General features: G+C 40.8%; 1 protein-coding gene across 2 annotated transcripts in view; it reads left to right on the top strand.

The window, feature by feature from the left end:
- The first annotated feature begins 224 nt into the window (after nucleotides 1-224).
- The window catches only part of ripor1 (RHO family interacting cell polarization regulator 1), a 267,095-nt gene continuing 240,039 nt past the window's right edge, over nucleotides 225-27,280 (top strand). The window contains exon 1 of one of the 2 annotated variants that reach the window (XM_048546692.2): nucleotides 225-417. The gene's annotated coding sequence lies outside the window, so the exon portion shown is untranslated. Of the gene's footprint in view, nucleotides 418-4,623; nucleotides 4,723-27,280 lie in introns of those variants that run through there. The other variant, XM_048546694.2, reaches the window with a different exon arrangement.

The raw sequence follows: 27,280 nt of genomic DNA, 5'->3' as shown, positions 1-27,280 counted from the left end.
TATTGTATTTTTTTAAGAATTCTGTGACTTTACACCAAATGCTTCTCGTTCTTTCCAACCTTGACTATGACAACGAAGAAATAACAGAGATATTCGAACGTCGTTTTGCTCCAGGGTTCAGATGTGTGTGTTGAATTGGTTTTGCTGGACAGGAATAGGGAGCTGGAGAGCAGTGGGAGGTGTGTAATGTGAGGAGGAGCCCCTGGTCCGCGGTGTCTGCTTCCTCAGTTAAACACTCTCTACCGACTCCCTGACAAGTTCAGTGTTTGGTTTGACAGCTGAAACAGGAATTTTCTGAAGACCCCGATTTTTCCCCTTTACAAAGTGAAAGTTGAGAGAGAGGGGGAGAAGTAGGCACAGCCCTTGAGCTGTTTGTCCGCAGTGACATTCCCTCCTTGCTCGGTGTGGAACTGAAAGGTAAGCTGCTTTTTCAGTGTGAAAATCATTCTGATATAATTATCTTCAGGAAGCGGCGCTGACTTTCACATTGCAGGGAGTTGTCGGTGAGTTTTGTATGACAGCGGGAATGAGCGTTAAGAGGTGACGGGGAGCGGCTGTAATTGCAGTTTACAAAGTAGTAATTCACTGATTGGAGTGGAATGAGATGAGGCAATGGGTAACTTCTCTGTGACCAGGAGACGCAGCTTTTTAGTTTACAGAAAAAAAATAATGCCTTGGGCACCTCACGTCCCTATTTCGTTCCCTGCTTCGGTTCAGAGCTCCACGCTACGGTGAAACCTTTCTCTTAAGTTTTTGTTGTTAGGAATTGCAAACTATACTTGAATATTAAGCTCCTCTTCCCCCTCCCCCACGAAGTAGTTAAAGATATACGTGCAGATTGTTAAAACTAAAGTGTAATTTGTATTCTAATTGCAAAACTTTTTATTGTTTATTTTGTTTTAACCTTTTGAACCTTTCTAATCCCTTGACGTTTGGCTTCTTAAGGTTGAGGTTGAGAAATGTTGTTCAGCTTTGAAGTGGAGAGTTTAGTTGCTATGGGAACTAGAAGGGATTTATCAGCAAACCCTCCATCCCCTGTACAGAATGTTATTTTACCCTGATGTCAGTTGAAGAGCTGCCAGCAAAAGATATTCACATCCGCCAGTCTACATCAATTTTTCTCTTAAAAATAACATTTGCTTTCAATAAACCTTCTTAGTTTATAAGATGTACCAAAAGTAGCCTGCAGTTTACCCACCTGAATAGTCCTTCTATCTTTCACTTTACAAATGACAGTCTGCCATTTCTAAACTGTTTCCTTTGCAGTCAACTTTATTTTTTACATATTCACCCAACCATGTTAAATAATATCCCCTTTGAGTAGCCAGAGAAAATCCCAATCCTCAAATGAGCCTGTTTATTTTGTAATGCAAGATTTTTTTTTTCTTTTTGAATATCAAGTTTGTTTTTTTTCCCCAAATTATTAGCAATTTCACAGTGTAACTTCAATGTGAGCCCTGTACTACTCAGTCAGGATAGTTTGTGATTTCAATCAGAATATTAAATATCTTGGGGAGGAAATATTCTTTTGACTAAAAGCAAAGTACTGCAGATGTTGGAAATATGAAATAAAACAGAATGGTGGAGAAACACAGCAGATCTGGCAGCATCTGTAGAGAGAGAGAGAGAGAGAGAGAGAGAGAGAAGCAGAGTTAACATTTTGAGTCCAACATGACTCTTCAGAACACACTTCTTTGAAAATCTACCTTTTGGTAGCTCCTTACCAAAACTTAAGGTAAGCAATTTCATTTGCAAATGTTCAAATTTAGTGAAAAAGAAGCTGCTTTAAAAAGTCATGCTGCATGCAGACAGAATCTAATATACAAATGGGTTAACAGCTTGTTTCAGAGCATTGTCCCCATGCTGAGATGGCCTGGGGTAAGGAGTGTGGCTGAGAATTCAATTGGTATCAAATTGCAGTAAGTGATTTATAGGGTTAAGAGTTCTAATGAACAGTTTGTGGGGGATACATAGCATGACAATTGCAAGATGAATGTTAGAGTTGGAGGATAAGGCACTGGAACTTAAATACTAAAGAAGCAGAAATGTACTTGATGACTGGACTGTCTTCAGCCCCTTTTTCCAAAAGTCAGAAAATTGGAGCTCAGACAGTAAGTGGCTTTTCCTTGGAGCTAACTGGGTCCAGATTCAATAACAATACAGTGACCAAATGACTACAATAGTAGCCCTGAGGCCTGGACTATTGATCCAATGACATGATTTCAAATCCCACTAGTGCTACTGGGAATGTAAATTTAGTCAATGAACTAAATGTGGAATTCTTACATATTGAGATTTTTGAAGGAGAAGGGAAGAGTTGGTTATGATAGGGTGTTTAGATGGAAAAAAAGCAGATGGGGATCAAGAGGCAAGATCTCATTGTGTGAAGTGACCTGTTTCTATGTTGTGTAATCCTGAGTAATGGTAACCGTGTAACTATTAGATTGCCTTAAAAACCTATCGAGTTATCTAATGGTGGTTTAGGGGCGAAAATCTGTGATCCTTATTTAGTAGTGCCTGGATGGATTTGATTGACCGTTAACTGCAATGTTTGAAATGGCCTAGCAGACTACCCAAGTGGCTCACCACTAGCTCCTCAATTTAGGATGGGTAATAAATGCTTTCCTTGGCAGCAATATCACATGTCATGACAGAATAACAAAATAAGGAAAATGATCCCCCCCAGACTGTGCTTTAGTATTGTTATGACTGTTCAAGAGGATTCATCACAGGAGTATTATGATGTTGTGGGAGACCTGTCACTATAGATCCACAGTGGAGTGGCCTCCACCAAAACACATGCTGCTGCTTTGATTCTGGAGCTAACCAATTGGCCAATATTAGGCAGAATATTTTCTGTACTCTGTGTAAAGCTTTGACTGATAAACCTTACTGACAATCTACATAGTGCACCTAGAATTTATGTGTCTCTCAGCTGCCTTCACCATGTTTGACACTAAAATTCTGCAACAGCTTCATTTGTAGAATGGGAAGTGACCTCCTATGGCTGTGAGTTGGCACTTGTGACGCTGTACCTTTCTGCCTGAAATTGAGCACAGTTGAGCCAAGGGCATTGCTATTGTTAAGACAACCCTTCTACCCTAGCCTCTAAAATGTGTGAAGTATAAATTTCTACATAGATGTGATAGCAAGTCTGATTGTATCTTCAGGAAGTCTGGCTTCTTAAGTGGCTGTTACATCCCATGGTCTCAGCATTTGAAATCAAAGAGAAGAACATGGATTAGTGTTTAATGAAACAGTACATTAGGAGACGAACTGTTGTTTGTTATGCAAACTGTGTAAAGTGAATTAGAAGTGAGAAGTGCAATAACGTGAAGAAAGATGGACCAATTTCTCCTCCAGCTTTGCGACTCATGAGAACAATGTAGGAAAGAAAGTCAAGCAATATTGTGAAAGGCTTTCAGTTTTAATTGTCTTTGGGTGGCCTCGGAGACACCTACTACCCCCCTCCCCAATGCAGAGAGGCATAAACTAATTTAGTAGTCAGGCTGAGTACAACATTCAGTTGAAGTGAATCAGTGAAGTTCCCAGAATGAGTCTGACATGGGGCCAGATGCTGGGTATGATAGCCACCCTGCGGACCCAATCGCGGTGCGCAACCAAATATCTATTTATTTGAATTGCAAAGTATATTGTTTCCCAGCATCTCACCTTGTTGAACATGCAAAGCATAGACAATTAGAATAATGCACTTCTTGACCTTTGATTCTGTTCCTTTTCAAGGTGGCACAGTATGTTGGAAGTACAAATCATGGCCATTTATAATATGACCTATTACTTAGATATTGTGCTGCTAGCCTCAGCTGTGTTTCCGTGAGGATGCACTAAACAAAACCAGATGTTTCCTTATAGGAAGGAAATGAGAGAGAATGAGTAGGAAAACATTCCTGGAAAGCTGCCATGGACAGGCTACATGTTGGCCAATGCTTTATGGCAAATTATGTGTAGACTCTGTGAGCCAAAGACGACGTGTGGAATGGGAAACATGAGCGAGACAAATGACTTTCTGTACCTCATGGTGGAGATTTCCTGTGTGCAGCGCAATCATAAATTAATTTTAAAATAATGTTTGTTACAATTTTAAGGCACATAACAAGTAAGAAAAATCTTCCTTAAGGGGTTTCCCTTTCAAAAACATTGCTTTCAATGCAATAATAAACAGGGCTGTTGTAGGGATCCAGTGGGGTGATGGTGTGGGCAGTGCAGGGTTTTCCCACATTTTCTGAAACTTGATGCAATTGAAACCAAGGTGTGAAAAGAAAGGCAATTCACTAAAAATCTGAAAAGTTTGCCGTTATCTTGTTCATAGCTGCTTTCAACTTCCCACTATGGAAAACACTTTGACCAAAAAAAAATTCAAGATCGGGATGAGTTGAACCGAGGGCAGTGGCTTCATTAGATTCGACTATGAACGAGGGTCTGGATGACTGTCAGCGACCATATGCCTTTTCTACCAGCAAGATGTCAGCAGAGAAGGAGTAACTTATACAGGCAGATACATGGTTTTCTTCACCTCTTCCAGAATCTGATGTTGCCCTCTTGGGTAATGCCAGACATCTGCTGTCTACCAAGTGAAGATCTGCTCTGTGTTGAACCCAATAGCCGTGTATGAAAGTGACCCCCACCTCCAACTGTTTGCCCTCTGAGTCCTTCCAGCACTCAGGCTGTAACATATCTTGGATCTTCCAATTAACTACACAGGTAAGTCACTGACAGACTGTTTGCCAGGACTGACAATTTTGGTAATTTTGTTTGTGATGAGTAGTCAAAATGAGCAGGCATTTGTGTAATATGCATCTTTAGTGACCCAAATGTGCAGATGCATACAAGCTGCAATCCACACCACATCCAACCCCACTCCCAATCAACTAGGAATAGTCGGAAATCTCAAAATGTTGTATCTGTCAATAGTCTGGTCTCATAAGAGGTCTCTGCAGGTGTGTTCCAGATTCCCAAGCAGCTGCCACAATGCTTTCAATCCACAGCCAAACTACAAGATCCATGACTTCTTTGAAGCTTTGAGCAGATTGCAAAAGGGGCTGTTTAGAAGTAAAGGTTCCTTTCTTCACACTTGGCGAATGACACATCTGAAAGGCATGACTAACGAAGCCAAGAGATGGTAAAACAGAAGAAATATAACAAACAAATGTGACATTAAGCGAGTGGTTGAAAATGTGAAAATGCATTTTGAGTACCTGGCAAATTGCAGTTCACTTCTTCAAATGCACATTATTTGAGTTATTATCAGAAACTTACTGCTCTGCGCTACTGGTTATAAGGAGGCAATTGGACAAAACTTGTTATTATTGGGTGTGTGAAGGGGATGATTGTTTCTTCATGAGGCAATGACCTCTTAGAGAGGTCGTAGTTTTAGGATAAGACATAGCAGATTTAGAGATGAGGAGAAATTGCTTTTTGCAGAAAGTGTTGAATTCACTAACCCAGAGTGTGATGGATGTCAAGACATTGAGTAAATTTAAGTGAGAGTTAGAATTAAATTAGCAATGGGTTGAAGGATAATGGACAGGAACGTGGAATTAAAGATGAGATGAGATCAGCTGTGGTCATATTAAATAATAGTGGCAGAGTCAAGGGACTTAATTGCCTACTCCTCCTCCTAGCTCTTATCATCTTAATGGAAAATCTTGCAGCTGCCCAAGCTGGACTTATTTGATATGCTTCTGATATAACGATTCTTAAGCTGTGCATGCACGCTGAGTTTCTATAGCCAAGCTATTGAGGTGAAAATATTTTGTGCATAGAATCCCATTTGAAATTGTTCAGTTTGTTTATACTCTTAGTATTTGAAGCTTCAGTTGCTTTGAATTTTAGTCATTGTACATAAGGATTTTGTGGTTAGTATTTTTTTATTTTTTGTCTTCCAAAATCTACAATAAATTATTTACTTCTTTCATAAATTTGTATTATATAAGCTTTTGTTATAGATTCCTGGGTCTCTAGCCCAATTGGTCGATCAAAATTCATTGTCTTGTGCTTAAGTTAACAAAAGTGCAGCAACTTGTAATAACACTAATGGAATTTGAAGCATCTAGTAGTAACACTACGTACAGTGAAAACATGATTCAGTCTCCCAAACCACGGAGATAGAAGCAGATGCTTCTATGAACAAAGTAGGCTATTTAGCCCCTTCAGCCTGTTCAAAGAAATCAAGACTGATCGACAGCCCAATTCTTTTTGCCTTTGTTTCATGTTCCTTAATAATTTCAGAGAACAATTATCTATTCAATCCTATATTTAAAATTTTAAAATTGACCAAGCATTCATTGTCATTTGTAGGTGAAAGGTAAGGAATATTTCCTGTCCTAATTATGAATAAGTGTTTCTTAATTTCATTCTGGGATAGCATGACTCTAATTTTTGGAACTCTGCCCTCAGTCCTAAACTCCCCAGCTAGTGGATGTCTTTTCTCCCATTCTACCCTAGCTGTTTTTAATAGCCTGAAAACTTTAAATAATCCCCTATTAACTTACTAAATGTCAGTGAAGCCAAACCTAGATTGTTTAATCTCTCGCCACATTTTAAACCTTGGAGATGAGAAACCTTGATTCTCGTGCTTATCTGTGTTAAATATTTCCTCTAGGCTGTATAATTAGGCAGCTACCAAAAGCCCACATGCAGACTGTACACTCAAGTAAACCACCTTTACACTCCTAAAGGAATTGGAGGATATATTGATTAAGCCGCATACATTTTGTATGTCACAATGACTACACTTATTAAAAGAAATTATTTGGCTATAAAGCATTTTGAGAACTCCTGAGGTTGTGAAAGATGCTACATAAATACATTCATATTTTTAAAAATGTGTCTTGAGCATAATTTGCCTGGATTTTTGTGAGGGAACTATTAATTAGTCCTCTGATGAATCACAATTTAAAGATTTAGCTCTTGGGAAGATTACTGTATAAATCTTGAAGTTGCAGAGAACCATTCACTGCTCTGACATGGGCTCCCCTCCCCAGAGCTTACAATTCAGTGAAGATAGTTGATTTGACAAAAACATCCACTTCATTATGGCCTGTTAAATTGCTGATTGGCTGTCTGAGTGAGTTCTCAAATTGATTCCTTGGACAGCTTTCTGATTTTACTGCAACTCCATGCTGGGAGCCCCCATTAAATTACTTACAATCCATTGCATGTCCAGAGATGCATGTTTTCTTTCTGCCACGGAGATCACTTGATCTCCCAAGAAGATGTTCTTCCAGATTAGAGGTGAGCGCTCTTGTTTTGCCATTCACTGAAGAATCCAGGCCCTTTGCCTGCTGTAATCTCATTAATGGAAACACGATGATATTCACCTGCTTATATTTTCTTCTATTGTGGCTGGCAAAAAAATACAGTGAACACGGCACAAGCTGTGAAATATAAATGTTCAATTCAATATGCTATAAAAATGTATTTGGTCTGGCTGATGACTGCTAAAGCAGTTTAACTATAATTGTTAAAACTTGGTAAAATTCAACTCTTCCCTAAAGCTATTGTGCTATGTTTGTTTCCGAGAGTCCACCTGATTGAAGTGTCATGGCAACATTTAAGTCACATTTGTCAAGCTTGTTCATCGTGTTTTATGATACCTTTCTCAGTCTCAAGCAGTGCTGCTTGCTAGCATTTGGCAAGTGGTCCTAGGAGAAGTTATCCAAAAGCCCTCTGTCAGCTCCCCTCTCCAGGATGCACAGTGTTTGTTCTGTAGGAAGCATCATACTACTGAAACAAATGAGCACCGACAATGTTTGTTCCCTCTGTTTATTCCTCCACCCCTATTTTAGAACGTTTATACTGTACAGCATGTACCAATAAATTCAATGACCTGCAAAGGAGTTGATGAACCCAACTAATCATCACATGGTTGTTGTTGGCAGCCAACAAATGTGAATTTACTACATTATAATTAGAAGTAAATGTGCTTAATTGAATTTTCTTTATTTTAAATTTTCTGGCTGTGCAGTGAGTCTTTTACATTACTGCACACACTTTTGAACTTTTTCAGAGTGTTTATGATTTAGGATCTTACACAAGTATATGTATCTGCAGGATCTCCCAGACAGGAAATTGATTCTTGGCATGTGTTCTTATTCATTGACTTCCTTCCTATCAAAGTAATTATTGTTAAAGTTTTTTTTAAAAACAGTTTGTGTTTAAAACTGAAGATGTTGCTACAGTAAAAATAACAACGTAATGCCTTGCAGAGAACCCATGTTTATATTTTTTAGAAGTTTTATCTTAATAGTCCAGAAAAAGGATTGAGTTTCAAAGAGTAATAGGACTTGATTTTGCTTGTGATTTTTTTTTTTCCGTTTCTCAGCATTAGTAACAGGGATAGTGGTGGGAACAGAAAATGGAGGCAGCAAGCAAATGAGTCAAATGGTGAGTTATTTCTGAGTGTCTCTTGCATAGCTCCTCATTGTTTGGAATATAAGAACAGACCATTTAATCAGTTTTTCAGTCAAGGCCTGATATGAACATGTGGAGGGACCAATAATAAAAGCAAAAATGTTGTAAAAGGGAAGTAGTAATTGCATCAGTTGGCAAAATCGTCTTTACTTATTTCATCAACTTTCGTTACATTTCTTTTCTGAAACATTGGAATAAGGTTAAGGTATATTAGGGAAACATTTGTCTTTGTTAAAGCAGTTTAAAATAGTTTCAACTAAGGCATTTGATAAGGTTCCCCATGGTAGGCTTATTCAGAAGGTCAGGAGGAATGGGATACAGGGGAACTTAGCTGCTTGGATACAGAATTGGCTGGCCAACAGAAGACAGCGAGTGGTAGTAGAAGGAAAATATTCTGCCTGGAAGTCAGTGGTGAGTGGGGTTCCACAGGGCTCTGTCCTTGGGCCTCTACTGTTTGTAATTTTTATTAATGACTTGGACGAGGGAATTGAAGGATGGGTCAGCAAGTTTGCAGACGACACAAAGGTCGGAGGTGTCGTTGACAGTGTAGAGGGCTGTTGTAGGCTGCAGCGGGACATTGACAGGATGCAGAGATGGGCTGAGAGGTGGCAGATGGAGTTCAACCTGGATAAATGCGAGGTGATGCATTTTGGAAGGTCGAATTTGAAAGCTGAGTACAGGATTAAGGATAGGATTCTTGGCAGCGTGGAGGAACAGAGGGATCTTGGTGTGCAGATACATAGATCCCTTAAAATGGCCACCCAAGTGGACAGGGTTGTTAAGAAAGCATATGGTGTTTTGGCTTTCATTAACAGGGGGATTGAGTTTAAGAGTCGTGAGATCTTGTTGCAGCTCTATAAAACTTTGGTTAGACCGCACTTGGAATACTGCGTCCAGTTCTGGGCGCCCTATTATAGGAAAGATGTGGATGCTTTGGAGAGGGTTCAGAGGAGGTTTACCAGGATGCTGCCTGGACTGGAGGGCTTATCTTATGAAGAGAGGTTGACTGAGCTCGGTCTCTTTTCATTGGAGAAAAGGAGGAGGAGAGGGGACCTAATTGAGGTATACAAGATAATGAGAGGCATAGATAGAGTTGATAGCCAGAGACTATTTCCCAGGGCAGAAATGGCTAGCACGAGGGGTCATAGTTTTAAGCTGGTCGGTGGAAAGTATAGAGGGGATGTCAGAGGCAGGTTCTTTACGCAGAGAGTTGTGAGAGCATGGAATGCGTTGCCAGCAGCAGTTGTGGAAGCAAGGTCATTGGGGTCATTTAAGAGACTGCTGGACATGTATATGGTCACAGAAATTTGAGGGTGCATACATGAGGATTAATGGTCGGCACAACATTGTGGGCTGAAGGGCTTGTTCTGTGCTGTACTGTTCTATGTTCTATGTTCTAAAATTGACGTTGTTTTCACTTACCAAATTTTACAATGGAGGCTGGGAGAGTGGATAAAGTTTTTTTCTGGAAATCTGTTAAGATAGAAGCATTTTGTAATATTTCCTGTTTAAACCATGCATTGTCTTTGACTAGTAGGCACATGAGATCAGGGCAACATGAAAACTCCAAGCAAACAGTTTCCTGTACAAGAGCTCAAGTCATTGTGACTTTTTGACTGCAGATAATCAGGCTATTGATTTCAGATGCTTTTGGATTTTTTCAGTGTCAGAATATATCTCTCATCCTTAGTCCAGACTGTACATCTCAAGAGTACTAGAATTTTTTTAGTCCCATGTGGATTAATTCCATTTTTATTGGTTTCAAAGTATTACGCTACTATAACATTTTCCTTGTTTCATCATTTTATTTTTCAACCTGTAAACAAGTATAAGTTTTGCTATTATTGAAGCAGTAGTCCAGTGGAATATGTCAGTGTTATTAGTGTTTTTAGATGACGTAAGGATAGTGTGGTCTTGTTCTGGACAGTTAAGACTGGGGATAACCTTAATATTTTTCTTGAGCATGGCATCCCACCCCCACACATGGTATGTGCTGTGTTTCATGTGGTAATTAACTATCTAGGAGATCTCATGCCTTCCCCGCCCATTCCCCGATATATATTTTGATTTAGTCACTAATCTGTGGATCCGGTCTGCTTTATAGGCCTGGATCCAAAGGAAGCCAACTAATACAATTGCTGTTAATACTTCAGCAAATGATGCCCTCCAAGCTGGGCATAAGAGCCAACAACAATGAATGTTTCTGTTTGCAATGAAAAGAAAGTCAGTACGAAAATTTCAAATTCACATTTCAGAGATTGGGAAACATTGGCTCATTTACTGAATCAATGACCCTTTAGACAACATGTTCCTGGGCAGTGTTTCCAAATAAAGAGACCTTAGGGTGCAGGTTCAAAGCTCCCTGAAGATGTAGTCGCAGGTAGGCAGGGTAGTGAAGAAGGCATTTGGTACACTTGCCTTTTTTGGTCAGTGCATTGAAAATAAGAGTTGGGACGTCATTTTGTGGCTGTACTGGACATTGGTTAGGCCACTTTAGAATACTGTGTTCAATTCTGGTCTCCCTGCTATAGGAAAGATGTTGTGAAACTTGAAAGCGTATAGAAAAGACTTACAAGGATGTTACTGGGGTTTGAAGGGTTTGAGCTGTAGGGAGAGGCTGGACAAGCTATTTTCCTGGAGCATCGTAGACTGAAGAGTGACCTTATAGAGGTTTACAAATCATGAGGGGCATAGATAGGGTGAATCTTGTGTCCACCCAATCAATAGCCTTCCTCAACTTTTCGCTGTTACCCTTTCAAAAATCTCCAGCAAGTCAGACATGACTTTCTCTTAACAAGTCCATTTTAGCTCCTTTGAATTGACTCATATTTTTCCATGAGACTATTGATTCGATCCTAAATAATTGTTTCCAGAAGATTCCCTACCGCAGCTAACAGTACCCATTGCTTTGTTTGAAGCTTATGAGAGAAATGTTAACCATTTTGTCATATTTCTCACAGATAATTGTAGGATTTCCTGGCCAGTTATTCAAACATGTCACCCTGCTATAAAATTGACAATATGGACTCGTTGTCTGTTTAGAAACTTCCTAGGATTTTAATGAGATCAATTTAAAATAGAATGTCATGGTTTGGAACATAGAACATAGAACATTACAGCACAGTACAGGCCTTTCGGCCCTCGATGTTGTGCCAACCTGTCATACCGATCTGAAGCCCATCTAACCTACGCTATTCAATGCTTGTCCATATGCTTGCCCAGCGACGACTTAAATGTACTTAAAGTTGGCGAATCTACTACCATTACAGGCAAAGCGTTCCATTCCCTTTCTTTAATGCTAACAGATTCACATTGTTCATTTTAAGATATTTTCTAATTAACCGCCTCAAAGATGGAGTGGAACTTGAACCTGGATCTCCTGGCTCAGAGGAAGAGATCCTACCACTAGTCCAAAGACCCCTCTAATGTCCCTGTTGTGCAAGTTGAAACACTTAATTCAGTGCAGTTGGCCACATGTAATGTGAAACAAAACCCAGCAGATGGAGCATGGGATCACTGTAGAATGAGAGAAATTGAGCAGCGTCTGGCTTAGGGTGGTGAATGTTGCCGAGTTTTCATGGTCATGAAGAGTTCAAAAGTTTCTGCTCAGCAAGTAATTAAATACGTCTTCTGAAAATCCCTAGAGCCTGTGTCCATTGAAACAAATTAATAATAACAGATCAAAGATAGTCATATACTTCTCAGAACAGAAGTTTCCAGGTTCCAAGTCTTATCTGGAATTTGAGCATAACACTAAGGCTGATGCTGTCTGAGTTGCTGTGTTTCTGCTAAGCTGTTAAACTGAGATCTCCCCTATCCTCTCAGGTGGGAGTGAAAGTACTCAGGGCACGTTTTGAAGAAGAGCAGGGAAATTATTCCTGGCCAATATTTTTCCCTCGATCAACATCATTAAAAAGAACAGATTATCTGGTCAGTGATAATGGGAACTGCAGATGCTGGAGAATCCAAGATAACAAAGTGTGGAGCTGGATGAACACAGCAGGCCAAGCAGCATCTCAGGAGCACAAAAGCTGACGTTTCGGGCCTAGACCCTTCATCAGCTGATGGGAATGGTACGTTTATGAGGATAATTGAAGAAGTTGGGACTGCTTTCATTAAAGAGGAAAAGGCTAACTGGAAATCTGGTGGATATTTTCAAAGTCATAACAAGTCTGGACAAAGTTGATATGAAAAGTTACTTGCTTGTGAGAGGGTTGAGAACTAGAGGGCACAGATTTAAACTGTTCTGCATTCGAAGCCAATGTGACATGAGGAAAAACTTTCACTCAGTGGCCAGTTAACATCTAGAATGCACTGTCTAGAAATATGGTGATGGCAGATCATTTGAGGTAGGGGATTAGATAATTATTTAACTAGAAACAATATACAGGGTTCTGGAGACCAGGCAGGAGATTGGCAGCACGCCAAAATGCTCAGAGCTGCTGTAAACATGGTATTCTCTTAGTCTTTTGAATCTTTTGCCTAGACTCAACTCTTTTCTTCTGGTTTAATAATACATACAAGGGCCTGATTGACATGGGCAATGACAAGAAATGTGGCACAGTTACATGAGAAGCCCAGCAAGAATTCTAGTGAGGCCTTTCCCAACATCAGGAGCAAGTCACTGTGTCTTTAAACTAGGTTCTAGGCATTGAGGCAAGTTTCTCCCTAGATAGTGACAGGTTGCCAATTAAGGGGGATTACTGTAGTTGTCAACTTCATTAAATGCACATCTTGCCTCATTGATTTGCAGCTTCCTATCCTATCACCATGTGCAAACTCAACCTCGAGAATTCTCAACATGGAAGTCAGAGTGGGTACTTGGTAACATCAGCTTGCCACTTGCTCTGAACGACCTTCATGTTTGATGCCAGGCATCTACATCCCCAACAGACTCCATGAGCACTTGCCACCTGCACACCACATCCAACAATATTGGCATCTGACATGTGACAGTCACTAAGAACTTTCATGACACACCTCCAATCTGCTTAGAGTGCGCTTCTATACTTCAATGCTGCATCTTGGGGGGACAGCAGCAACTTTCATTGTAACGCAGCAGCAGGAACATACTGTTCTGTGGTACATGCACACAGCTCATGGACTGGACCAGGCCATTTCTCTTGTTACGTCTTCCTCTTTCAGCTCTTACTCACTTTGACCCTACCTGGATGGTCGCAGCCTTTTTTGCCTTGTCTTTTTATGCCTCGCCCCTCATCCAAAAATACCAAGTTCACAGTACAGCTGCATTGCATTGCTTTTAGCACAGAGACAAATCCAGAAAGCTTGTCATGTTGTCAGCAGTCCTCAGTCAGGTCGGGGGAGATAACCTACAGTCAGGGCTTCCCAGCACTGTAAGTCGACAGCAGCCTCTGAGACCTGTCCAGGGGCTTGGACACAGTCAGTTAACCTCTTGGGCAGTCGGTGTCAGACTATTCTCCACGTAAAAGAAGAAGAGCTGAGTTTTGGAATGTCCTCCACCCACCTTGACATTCTTTGCCTTATTTGGGGCTGTGTCCCTCTTGGAATGAGAACAAGGCAGATGAAAGTGTTTTGGCACAGCTGTTACTTTTGGTAGAGGTGAGTGGGCAATGCTGAAGGCATGTTGGGGCTGGATTTGGGATGGGGAAAATGTTACAAGCAATCATGAGTGATAGAGCACAAGCCTGGTGGGAAATGGTACAATATCAGAGAAAGAGAATGAATGTGAGGTATCAGGGGGGAAAAAGATGGCAATGTTTAGGCTCGTTGAGTGCGTGCCATTGACCTTCTCCCTAGATTGCTGGGTATTCCTCCAGATGACTAAGACTACATTGCATTTTGGTACATTTTCTAAATCAAAGATGCAGGTTTCTATCAATCTCATCATCAACTGTCATATAAATAAGTCCATATCTTTAATCCATTTGTCAGTGATGGTGCATGGTATGCTAAAAATGATGAGTTTGAATGTCTTAAGTTAACAGATCCTTCATGGACCTCAATGTACTCTTCAGTAACCATCAATCTAGGGTATCTCTCAGGTTTGGATTTTGAGCTTGGCATTGGAACAGAAGGTTAACATCACAGCTCTGTCATTCGCTGCAGAAGCTGCTTGGTTTCCATTTCATGGATGGGTGATCTACTTTGCATATTTTGCACCCAAATACTAAATCAGGAATCTTAATGCTTTAATTAAATATCATTACAACATCTCAGCCTGAAATAAGATGTGTTGTTCACTTTAATAAACAGAACAAGCAAAAATTGTTCACTGGGAGAAAAGGTCAGAGCAATCCTGGTCTATTGAACAAGAAGCATAGGTTCTCAAGGTATTGACACAGTTTAGGTAGACTTGGAACAGAAGTACTTCAAACTGAATTGACATCAGCCTTGCTTATAGAAAAGGCATTGGTCTGCCGAAGGGAGGAATTCACACAGTGAAGCCTCTGTTTCAAGTCCAGTCTCAAAGCAGCTATATGCAATCTGGGGCTCTGACTTCTCACTGGCAATAAACATTCATGAAATGTTCTCCAGTTCTGAAAAGTGCCTAACACATGGTGGGAAGTAAAGGGGTTACCCTTAAAAACTCTCAAATCAGCTGCTGCATCCCTTATTGCCCTTGAGAGGCTGCGGTGAGGCAATCACTTGACTAGTTGCAGTCTATATGTTGTATCGACTCCCATCATGCAGTTAGGAAAGGAGCTTCAGGATGTTGTCATGGCAATGAAGAAAAAGTGCATATGCTTCAAGTGGAGCTGGTTTTATTTTGCTTTTTTCAAACAGAATTATTCTCTGCACATTTCCTTGATTCAGGATGTATTTGGAACTTGTAATCTGCGGTTATATTGTGCTGCCGAAATGCCCATTACAATGAAATGAAGGAAAATTGTAGCTTAAAATTTCTAACATGATCCTTTATCTGGGCTCTGCTTTCTCAGCATTTCCCCTTTATCTTTCGGATTGTCATATCCATGAGTCAATGAAGGAAGGATTATTTTCGGAATAGAATTTTGGAATTAACAATGATGAAGTATTTTGTGTTTCTGAAATAAACTGGTCTGGTAATATTGCGGCCTTGGTTAGAAAATGCTATATCATAGTACCTGACACTTAAAACAGCAACACTGACAGAGATGAATATTCATCATTATCAGGAAGCTGACTGTAGAGTTCAGAAGGCAAACATACTGTTGTGTTTTTTTAACTCTCAGCAGAATTAGGAGTTTGTAGACACATTTTGCCATCAAAAATGTGTTTGATGCATCCCTGGAGCAGATGGGATTTGAACCCAGGCTTCCTGGTTCCAAGATGGAGACAGTACCATTGCACCACAAAAGTTCCAATTCGACTTTATAATCCATGAAAGGGATATTCATTGATCTGCCAATTAATTTGACACAAGCTTTACTGAAAGATAAAATGACCTCCATTTATTTACTGTGATCTCAGAAAGGTCCCATTGAGCTTCACATGATGAAATATTCTGGATTGCACTGATTCTATAGCCATGTGGTCAAGTGCAGCAGTCTTTACGCACATAACTAGGCCCACAAACAGCAGTGAGTTTTTGCCCAGCCAATCCAAAGGCATTTCTGATAACTAAATAAGTGGATGATTTTCCTGTGCCAGAGATGATCTCAAAAATGAGAGATTAATGCTGAACCTCAAACTGTCAGTGAACTGTCACAATTTAAACCCACATCAATGTAGTTGAGCCAATGTTACACTTCATTCCCTGCACAGATGTCAGAATCTATCTAAAGCTTCATATGGGTGTAGAATGTTGATGTAGCCTCTGTAGATGTATGAAGAGCAATGTTGCTGTATAATGCATGTCTACATAAGATTTTAATCTGTAGTTTACTTAATTAAGGTTCGAGACATCTGAGTCTCAATTGTCTTTGGAATTTCTCCTCCTCATAAATACTTGTTAACTCGCTGTAACAGCTTCTTCCTCACTGTTGAAGATAGTTTCCTTAGTGTTTAACACGGTATTGTACTGCTTGTTGATTGGAACCAGTGCCTGCGAGAAGTCTCCATGTTCTCAGCACCAACCAGCATCTCAGGGCACAATCCATGGGCACCAGTTGCATGCATCCTATGGACATTGGCTTCTGATATGTACCAAACCCACATGATCACCATGGCACCTCTGCAATCTACTTGCGGCCCACATAGAAAGCACAGATCTCATTGCAGCATACTTCAGTAAGTAAGTGTGAAAGACTGCAGCAGGAACGTTTTGTGAATAGGGACAGGTTCCCAGCTCTCAAATCGAGCCATGCTTCATCTCCCGCTCAGGTTTCATGCTTGCTTGCTCTCTTCACGCTTGCTGTGATGGCACTTAACAGCATGCTAACACCATTCATGCCTTGCTTGGCCTGCCATGCCTGTTGGTGCTTTAGCCAGAGGAAAAGACTATTGGGACTGCCATATTGATGTGCTGTTTAGCGCAGAAACATGGACAGGCTGTTTGTTCTGCTCGTCAGCAGAGATCTGTCCAGGGTGGAGAGAAGCATCTTGCTGTACAACACCGCGAGTCATTAATCTAATACCCGTAGCATGTGCCAGCTCCCTGCACAGCATGTATGCTACAATTGGTTTTCAATCAACTGGCCTTGTCAGAAACTGATGGGGGTATAGGGATAGTCCAGGCAGGGAATGGGGCAGTGGGAGGGTCAAGTAGTTTTCTGCTGTCAGTGAGGGTGTCCTCGCACCATCAGTCACAGCCCAGGAGTTCGACCATAATGAATCAAGATCTTTAGCATTTAGTTTGATACTATGGTTATACCCACAATGCAATGCGTTTTCTTGTGTTCCTTTTTTGCTGGTTGCCGATAAAAGCTCATGACTGACTTGGCCAACTGCTTGCTTGTATGTGACGACCCGTCCTAGACAACGACAAAATCCAGGTGACCTTGAGCCATTGGGGAAAATATGGGGCACTCAGAGTATGTTTAGATGGGATATATCTAGGAGCAGGTAATATGGAATAGTTGTTATTGCAACCAGGGTGAGAAAATGGGGTTGTAATTGTTAAGCCATGCTGACTGTATGCCATGAGCAGCGTGACTTTGTGGCTGCTGGTGAGGAGCAACACTGGATTACTGACACCTGTCCAGATGCACAACAGCCTTTTAATGATAGCATGGACATAAGGGATGCTAGTCTTTTTATGAATAATCACAGAATAGCACATTGTTCCAGGAATGGCACTTGGTAAGACGGAGCTGGAATCAAATGTGAGGGACACAGTAGGGACAAGGCAGATAGTTAATGAGGAGGATTTCATAAGATATCTTGCTTGGCCTCATGGTGAGAATCCATTCCAAGCAAGTCAACACACCTTGCACATAACCACAAAAATGTAAGAGTCATCCCAATGTAATTTTCTTTCCTTCACGTCATTAGGCTATATATCCTAAGGCTCTCATTGTGAAAAGGAGAAAGGTGGACCGAGAGAGAACAGTTCTTAAGGTCACTCCTGAGGATCTACAAATGGAGAATATGAACAGTTTTAGAATCAAAGCATCAACTTGAGATATAGTTCACTTTAAATAAATCAACACTAACAAAGAGAGCAGCAAGGAGGAAGAGAGGTTTAGGCAGGAAGTTTGAATTTGTGGAAAAGAATTGACTATTAGTTCTTGTAGTCATGGTTGAGAGTGGGGCTGACTGAGATCAGGGAATCGATAGTGTGGAGGAGGTGGCACACATGAGGAGAACACCTTTGGGATTTGAAGATGTTGGAGATAATTTTGAACTTAATGTGCTAGTGGATAGGTGTCAGTAAGAATCAGAAATGATAGATGAGTGGAATATGATGTGGATAAAGAAAATTATTGGAGAAGTCTAGATTGACACTGAGACAAGTGAAGCTGAGGATTTTAGCAATAGAGAGGATGAGACTGAGATGGAGCTTACAATGGTCAAATACATAGTCTCCATGTTGGATTGGATGTGAAATTTGAACCACAACTTGGTCAAACTGCACACCATCAGGTTGAGTTTAAATGAATATTCACAGAAGGATACCTGCAGACAATGGAGTTTTTCTTTTGTATTAACCAAATAAGGTGGTTTTGTTCTTGTGAACATTCAGCGGCAAAATATTTTTGCTGATCTGCAACTTAATCTCCAGAAATGCACATCGACAACTGTATTCAAGGGTGGTTTAGAGGGCTGAACTAGGTTTCATTGAGATATTATGGACGCTTTCCTATATTTAAGGGAAATTTTGACTACATAAAGATGAGGAATAGAAAGGGGTCTGCGAATGAACTCGAGACCATGCCAGGTATAATTGGTGTATGTTATTAAACCAGTTTAGAAGTGCTGATGCTTCCGAGGAAACGAGGGAGAAAACCACTGGAGAGCTGCAGCAGAACAGAGGCGTAGCCTGGAGCAAAGCTGGAGGAAGAGCAATCCTGTATTTTGTGGGATTGAAGGCTGCTATGTGTTTGAGAAAAAATTTAGGGAGAGTCAGCAGTCATATTTACATAAAGTATCTCCAACAACCTTAACATTGGCCATCCTCATACTTGGAATGGAGAGAAACCAGGTGGTACAGATTCTAACAGGGAGTGGCAAGAGCGGTGGAAATGGATTAAGATTCAGACAACATATTCTTGAACCTTTAGAGAATGGAGAGAGAGAGAGAGGAAACTAAGCCTCTGAGAAGACAGCAACATATTGCCAGTTTCTAAAGTGTCAGGAACATTGACGAAGGTGCAAGTGCATGCCAATGGACACTGGGCAAGAGAGCAGTAATTTGGTGATCAGGAGATGAACGCTGAGCAAGGTCAGGAAAGTGGGTATTGTACAGAAGAACTAGTGAGGTGAGGTTGCATCGGGGAGTGATTGGGTAGCAAAGAAAGGCTGCAGGAGGCTGAAACTGCCACCCAGATAGCCACAATTTTTGGGACAGAACAAATAAAACACATGAGGCCCTCAATTTGATGTCAGAAGTTTAGGATGATATGGGGAAGGGAATAGAGTTGAAACAGGACAATTCTGGAATAGTAATGTGATTTGGTTCTGGAAAGGAAGGCAAGCATTTTTTTCTTAAGTTGTTGAGCCAAATTGTTGGCATGTCTTATTTGAATCACTGGCTTCAGGATCGAAGGTGGGTGTTGTATCAGGGAACGCACTTTCCAGGGATGAATATAATTCTTAGCTGGAGCACAGCATCAAAAGCAGATGCAAGCACTTTCAAAATAAACAGGTGAGGGAGTTTGAGGCAGAACATCCTTAAATCCTGATGTGTGCTACAGTGCCTGTTCACATTTTGATCTTGATACCAGGTGTGATGCACTGTCTGTTTATAATAGGGTATGCACCCCAAATGTGTGATACAATATTTGTTAATTATCAACTATTAGAATCTCTCTCTTTGGCATCCATGCCAAATAAACAGGTAGTCTTTCATTTGAGTTACATGTGGCATTGTTGCTGGAATAACTGCATGAAATATTCACTTGGGTTCCAAGGGGAGAGGGCTGGATGGAAGTGATTAACCATGATGGCAAAGTTGGTACATGGAACAGTGAAGATGCAGTTGAACAGCAAAACATGTTTGTGTTTTTGATATACAAATGTGGGCCTATGTGACTGTTTGCATTTATCAGCCTAACATTTTGTTATGGTTAAGGCAAGATGTTACTTGCCACAACCCTCCAGTCTGCATTTTATGTACAATATCTTTTTCTGTTCATCCATATGCGTTAACACCATGTTAACCACCTTATGGTGTTAACACTGCACTGACCCTTAAAGGGGTTGGCCAGGCTGATTGACACTAATCTTTCAACTGAGTCCCATTTATCTGTTTAATCAGCCTGTTCAAATCTGAGAGGAGATGCAGGTCAAACTTAACTAAGGACGAGTCAATCAGTGATGAGAGCCAGAAGTCACATACGTGCAGACTTTATGGAATGATCTGCTGCTGATTGAGTTAATGAACTGAGTGTTGATATGATTTGACATGGTTGCTACAACAATAGCCTCCCTAGCCCAGCAGATCCAACCAGATAAAATACTTGACTAATGTGGAAATCTGCAGACACAGTTTCTGAGCGTAAATCTCGTGATAAGTGCTGACCTCTTTCTAAGTCTGGTATTGTGTATGAAAATGCTTGGAAAGGTTTTAGTTTGAATATTATGTGGCACTTACTGCATTAAACTCAATTAAATGTCTTAGATTTTATACTGTAATGAAGTGGTAACAGACTTTACTCACTAATGCAATATTTCTCGCTGCTTAACTTGCTGTAATGCTGATAGAATGCTGCACTATGAATAATTTTACGAATAATTAACACAGATCAGCTGTTGCAGGTCCAGATATAGAACAGGAACTAATGGGATTTCTGCATATCTCAGTTAGATTTCCCATTAATGTAACTAGGCAGCCAAGAATAGGAATCTTCCAGGCACGATCATAGCTCTACTTTTAGTTGGAGAGGTTGTGGGGGATTGGGGATTACAATGTAAAAAAGAAAGTGAAAAATAAATCCATCAGATTTCCTACTTCTGAGGGTTAGTCAATGCTTCTTTACTGGAAGTTCCACATTAATGGATAGGATTGTGTTTAAGTTTGAGACTCTTGGAAACCCTTTCTTGCAGTTCTTTAGCCTAATTTTCAAATTTGGAATCAGTACTTGGACAAGATGATGAACGAGAACAGTTAGCTCCTGAACCATACTGTGGCTGGAATTTGGACCTTGAGGAGGATTCCCTAGAGGGAAAAATAAAAGTAAATGATATTAATATCGAAAACCATTATTTCAGACAGTACTATGAAGTGGTTTCAGATGAGACATGCAATTAAAAATTGTGGTGCGATGTGATTATTGTATATCAATCCCAGTTAAAAAATAAAAATGTGTCTATGCATAATCTAGCAAACATTTTAAAGTAACACGTGCTTTAGGTTAAGAAAGATTAAGAAGCTATCAAAATGGGCAATATTTAAGGCTGGTCACAAAAAGGCTAATAGTTAAATTTCAGTGACGTCTGTGTCATTATACACCTGCAGCAGGTTTCTTGTTGTCTGTATAATTTCACAGAACTTCTGTGCTCTGCTGATCCTGGGAGACTGCAAGATCAAAAGAAATCAAGTTCAGTTGTTTTTTGGAAATGTTCCAGAAGAACCATTATTTTTATTATAGACTTGTTGTCTGTCGTTTGCTGTGTGATTACAGGTTCGCATTACTGATTATAAACGATGGCAGGTTTCAGCTTCCCCTGCATTGTGCAGGCATCAAAACCGAGGAGGTGTGAATTCTCACTGTTACAATAACAGACAATTGTGAAAAGAACAAGCTTGTGTATTCCAGAAATTGGAAGTGTATTGGAGAAAATATGGAGGCATGGGACTGAGGGAGATTTAGCAGTTTGGATTAGAAACTAGCTTTCTGTAAGAAGGCAACGAGTGGTGGTTGATGGAAAATTATTCAACCTGGAGTCCGGTTACTAGTGGCGTGCCTCAAGGATCTGTTTTGGGACCGCTGCTGTTTGTCATTTTTATAGGTATACGTGGCATAGGTGGAGGGGTAAGTAAGTATGTAGATGACACTAAAGTCAGTGGAGTGGTGGACAGTGAGGAAGAATGTTACCGGTTACAGGGAGACTTGGATAAACTGCAGGATTGGGCTGAAAGGTGGCAAATGGAGTTCAATGCAGATAAATGTGAGATGATTCACTTTGGGAAGAATAATAGGAAGGCAGAATACCGGGTCAATGGAAAGATTCTTGGTAGTGTGGACGTGCAGAGGGATCTTGGTGTCCATGTACATAGAGCCCTGAAAGTTGCCACCCAGGTTGATAGTGCTGTTAAGAAGGCTTACGGTGTGTTAGGTTTTATTGGGAGAGGGATTGAGTTCCGGAGCCGTGATGTCATGCTGCAACTGTACAAAACGCTCATGCGGCCTCACTTGGAATATTGCATGCAGTTCTGTTCGCCCCATTACAGGAAGGATTTGGAAGCATTGGAAAAGGTGCAGAGGAGATTTACCAGGATGTTGCCTGGTCTGGAGCGCAGGCCCTATGACGAAAGGCTGAGGGACTTGGGTCTGTTCTCATTGGAGAGAAGAAGACTAAGTGGGGGATTTAATAGAGACATACAAGATGATGAGAGGATTAGGTAGGGTGGACAGTGAGAGTCTTTTTCCGAGGATGATGATGTCGGCTTGTACAAGGGGGCATAGCTACAAATTGAGGGGTGATAGATTTAAGACAGATGTCAGAGGCAGGTTCTTTGCTCGGAGTTTAAAGGGCAAGGAACGCCCTGCCTGCCAATGTAGTTAACTCAGCCACATTAGGGGCATTTAAACAGTCCTTGAATAAGCATATGCATAATGATGGGATAGTGTAGGGGAGGGGCTTAGATTAGTCCACAGGTCGGTGCAACATCGAGGGCCGAAGGGCCTGTTCTGCGCTGTATTGTTCTATGTTCTATGTGGTTGCAAGCACTGTTTCATAAAATAACACAGATTCTGTCCTGTTTATCTGCACCCCACCACAGGGTGGTGCTGCAGGCAGAGTTTGCTGACACACGTGGGGTCATTATCAGAAATTGTTTCACAGCGACATGCTGGTAGAATTATGTAAAAGCCAGTATCTGAGCCATTAGGAATGTAAACTGCATTTCCAGCCCCGGGACTCAAACTGTCAAAAGCTCTTGGCTTTAGGATAGAAAAGACTGTGTTGTTGACTAATCTGCCTTATATTTCAATTTCCCTTTTCGGTTTAAGGCAGCCAAGGTTGAATCATTTTATCTGGGGAAAGAAGATCTGAGAAAGCGAAGAGACAATCTGACTGCTTGTTATTACTCTCTGTCCAATGTTCAGCTTGCCAAGCACTTCAAATCATTAAAACTCTGCTTTCATTTGTCTCTTACAGATCTCGTTATAATAAGCAGTATCATTGCTGAAACCCTTCAGGGTGCGAGCAAGCGCCATAAATTGAAAGAAATTCATAGTTCTGTCTAAAATGTCTGTATTGATTCCCTGGGGTCATCTGTATTCGACTTTCTGAAGCTGGGCTGTTTCTCTCAGCATCTAGGATAACTCCTGCGTGCAATGTGTATAAATTATCCACATAATATACAGTAGGAAAGCTAACCAAGTGTAATGTTTAATATTAGGAATACGGGATAATCCTGACATAGAAAGTATATTCAACGCTTAGCATCAGAAGTGCACATTTTGAAGGTAAATCAGCTGCCTTTTGCAAAATTAATTAAAAAACAGATTTCCATTTATAATCACATCCCATCTCAGAAACCACTCGAACCTTGAATTGTTTTAAGCTGCTTTGGCTATTGTTATAAGATCATAAAACGTAGAAGCACAAGTAGGTCGTCTGTCCATTCATTAGGATCATGACTGATCTGATCATCCTCAATTCCACTTTCCTGCCTGTTCCCCATAACACTTGGTTCCCTCACTGATGAAAAATCTGCCTGTCTCAGCCATGAATGTAGTTAATGATCTATCCTCCTCATCCTCTGCAATAGAGAATTCTGCAAATTCACTCTTCTACCCTTTGAGAAAAGAAATTCCTCTTTATCTATTTTAACAAGGCAATTCCGTATTTGTGAAATTATGCTTTCTGGGCCTGAGCTGTCACAGAAGGGGAAGCGATCTCTCCACACCCACCTACAGAAGGTTGTACATTTCGATAAGGTTTATGTGGACAATAAGTTGCAGCCATTTCGTGGACCGAAGATTCCTTAAACAGCAAGAAGAGGAATGATCATTTAACCTGTTGACTAAACTTGCAATGATTGCTGTTCGTCACATGGTGCCATGGGATTCTTAACGTTCACTTAAATTACACCTGTTGGGCTGCATCCTAATAATACAGTACTCCCTCAACGCTGCGGATGTCATTTTAATCTCCAGGTCATGACGTCATGCTTGATCTGAACCATCAGAAGTGCGTATGGAAATAAAACAAAGAGCACTTTATTTTGTTTCCAGCAATTGAATCATCATGGAAATGTAAGGATCTTCAATCAGATTTGCAGAGATTAGATTCCTGCAGCAAGCCAAAATGAGATGTGGAACATAGCCAATGATAAGCCGATAATGGGCTAGCATTTGCAAAAATAAAACTGGCACACAGGCTTAAACATTTCAGCAAGAATTATCCTGACTGTGAGCTTAGTAGTGTTGCACTGAAGTTAATAGGGAACATTCTGGTTTGCAAACAGACTGAGATAGTAGGAACTGCAGATGCTGGAGAATCTGAGATAACAAGGTGTAGAGCTGGATGAACACAGCAGGCCAAGCAGCATCAGAGGAGCAGGAAAGCTGAGGTTTCGGGTCTAGTCCCTTCTTCAGAAATTTCTGGACCCGAAATGTCAGCTTTCCTGCTCCTCTGATGCTGCTTGGCCTGCTGTGTTCATCCACCACTCCACCTTGTTATCTGCAATCTAACTGAGGCAGGTTCAAGATGGCAGCACCTGAACCTGTCCTCATTGGACACTATCCAGGCATAGATTTATTGATGCACAGTCATATTAGTAAGTCCACTTATCGGGGAAGGCAATTCAGCAAGTAAACTCTCCAGTGTCTTTCTTGCACAAGTGTGGAGGTCACTTCCTTGCCATGTTTGTAACTATCTGGTGCAGAGGAAGATTTCAAAGAAAAATAAAATGCTGTCAATTTAGCGTGGAGCTGGAGGAACACAGCAGGTCAGGCAGCATCAGCGGAGCAGGAGAGTTGATGTTTCAGGTCAAGTTGAGAGGAAAATGGAGATATATAGAGTGCACTCTCCATTAAGCTTCACCATGTACCAGTCTTTGCTCAGGGAGTTATCAACACTCATACGTTTTAATTATAGTTTGTCTGTGTCTTTTATCAGTGCATCAGAATCATTTTGACCTAAAAAAGGAGTTGATGTTTTTCTTTACCAACGATTTGCAGAAATCCTTTAGAAAAGTACAAAACTAGAGGGCATAGGTTTAAGATGAGAGGGGAAGGATTTGAAACGGATCTAAGGGGCAGCATTTTCACACAGGCTGATGCATGTGTGTAATGATCTGCTGGAGGTGGTGGTGGAGGCTGGTACAATTACAGCATTTTAAAGGTATCGGGATGGGTGTATGAATAGGAGGGTTTAAAGGGATATGGGCCAAATGCTGGCAAGTGAGACTAGATTTATCTAGGATATCTGGTCAGCAGGGAGGAGTTGGACCAGAAGGTTTGTTTCCATCATGTACAACTGTATGACTCTAATTACATTTTTTAAAATTCTTAACAGAGATAAATGAGGACAAGGACTTCAGGAATGGTTCTAACTTACAACATTAAAAATGGTGGTACATGTGATATCACAGTTCAAGCCTTTGAGTACAATACTAGGAAAAAAAAGTAATTTATGCACTTTTCTGAGCTGGAATATTATAACTGCCTTGTGAGCTTCCCTCTCCAAGACTAATAAAGCTCTTATGGATCTTGAGCTGTGTTTCTAGGTAATATTGAAGCATTGTGGCTTGGAGAAGACTGTCCCCAGTCCTTAAGCAGGATTGCAGCAGAGTAATACTTAGTGTGTAACAAGTTATAATAGTTGTGCGACTGTAAACCAGCACCATCCAACTATCTGTGAGCAATGCCATGAAAAAGTTGCCAGTTGCTTACAAAAACTGCAAACAGTGACTTCTTTCACACGCCAGGAAATTGTTGATTTCCTTTTCTGAAACTCCCTAAAATCTACTGTGTTCCTGCTCTCAGGCCCCACTTAATGTGTACACACTTTCGGTTGGCTGGTGTAAATCTTTGCTATCTACGGGGTTCCACTTGATTCAAGAACTTGGCAGGAGCTAAAGATATTAAATTAATCCCAGAAATTGTTGCAGAAGCAGCTGATACCTGGATGAAGCCTAGCAGCGGCATTCTTCGAAAAGTGGTACAATCACAAGTGAGTATTTACTTTTAAAGTGGATGTTATTAACCAGCATTTATTTCCCTTTGGAGTGGTGATGAGTTACCATGTCCTTACCCCACTACAGTCAATGTGTGGGAGGTACACCTACAGTATTGTGAGGTACCGAGTTCAAGAATTTAAGTGAGGAGGTTGTAAAGGGGCAGTGATACAGCTCAGTTCGTGATGGTGTATAACTGGGAGGTGGAGTTGGAAACAATGACAGTCCCATGACTTTGTCCTGCTGAATGGCTTGGGAAGTACTGTCGATGAGACTGGTGAGCAGATGCAAGGGATCACATAGATTATACATGCTGCAGCCACACTGTAGCAGTGGTAGTTGGGCTGCCACTTTGTTTAATTGTTGACCAAAGTCCAGCTATAAATCAAGCCCAGGCTGGAATGTGTTCAAACTTTAGGTTTTAATCACATAAATCTGCTGTCCCTTGAGTGCATCAATAGCTTTCTACTTCATCTAATTGCTCAGCAGAGAAAGAAGCATCTGCACAAATCTAATCACGGTAGAGAACTGAGCAAGAGGTCTTTGGAAACTCATTTTTCATGCCCACTACTGCTGAAGCTGCAATACTGAATCCAACAAGGCAACTGAATTGTGCCTTTCCAGGGCTTCAAATTCTGATGAGAATGTACTTTCATTTAAAGACGTTTCAAATAACTGGCATCAGAAGTGACAGTGTCACAGGGTTGTTACAAGTGTTTTTGAGGAAGTGGCAAAGATGATTGAGGGCAGGACAGTTGATGTTGCCTGTGTGAGCTTCAGCAAGGCCTTTGACAAGGTGGGTCATGGCATGCTGATACAAAAGGTGAAGTCACATGAGGTCCACATTGAGCTAGTAGGATGGATACAGAACTAGCTTAGTCATAGAAAAGAGAAAGTATGGGGTCTAGGCCCGAAACATCAGCCTTTCTACACCTC

This window comes from Stegostoma tigrinum, chromosome 16 (assembly GCF_030684315.1).
Source record: "Stegostoma tigrinum isolate sSteTig4 chromosome 16, sSteTig4.hap1, whole genome shotgun sequence".
Lineage (NCBI taxonomy): Eukaryota > Metazoa > Chordata > Chondrichthyes > Orectolobiformes > Stegostomatidae > Stegostoma > Stegostoma tigrinum.
The sequence above is the reverse complement of the archived record's forward strand: the minus strand, read 5'-3'. Positions and strand labels throughout refer to the sequence as shown.